We start from the raw sequence: 284 nt of genomic DNA on the forward strand, positions 1-284 counted from the left end.
CTTGGCAATGGTGGCAAGGAAAAACTTCCTTTAAGAGGCAGAAACCTCGGACAGACCCTGACTCTAGGTGGGTGGCCTTCTGCCTTGACCAGACAGCCACCCAAAGTCTTATTATTATTTTATACAGTTTAAAAAAAAAAAACATTTTTATTCTTTATTATTGTAATCTTGCTTTTATACAGATTGATTCAATTCAATTCAATTAAATTTTATTTGTATAGCGCCAAACAAAATAACAGAAGTTATCTCAGGACACTTATACACAAATAGAGCAGGTCTAGACC

Source organism: Morone saxatilis, unplaced genomic scaffold (assembly GCF_004916995.1).
Source record: "Morone saxatilis isolate NCDOM2014 unplaced genomic scaffold, NCSU_SB_2.0 Contig2, whole genome shotgun sequence".
Lineage (NCBI taxonomy): Eukaryota > Metazoa > Chordata > Actinopteri > Moronidae > Morone > Morone saxatilis.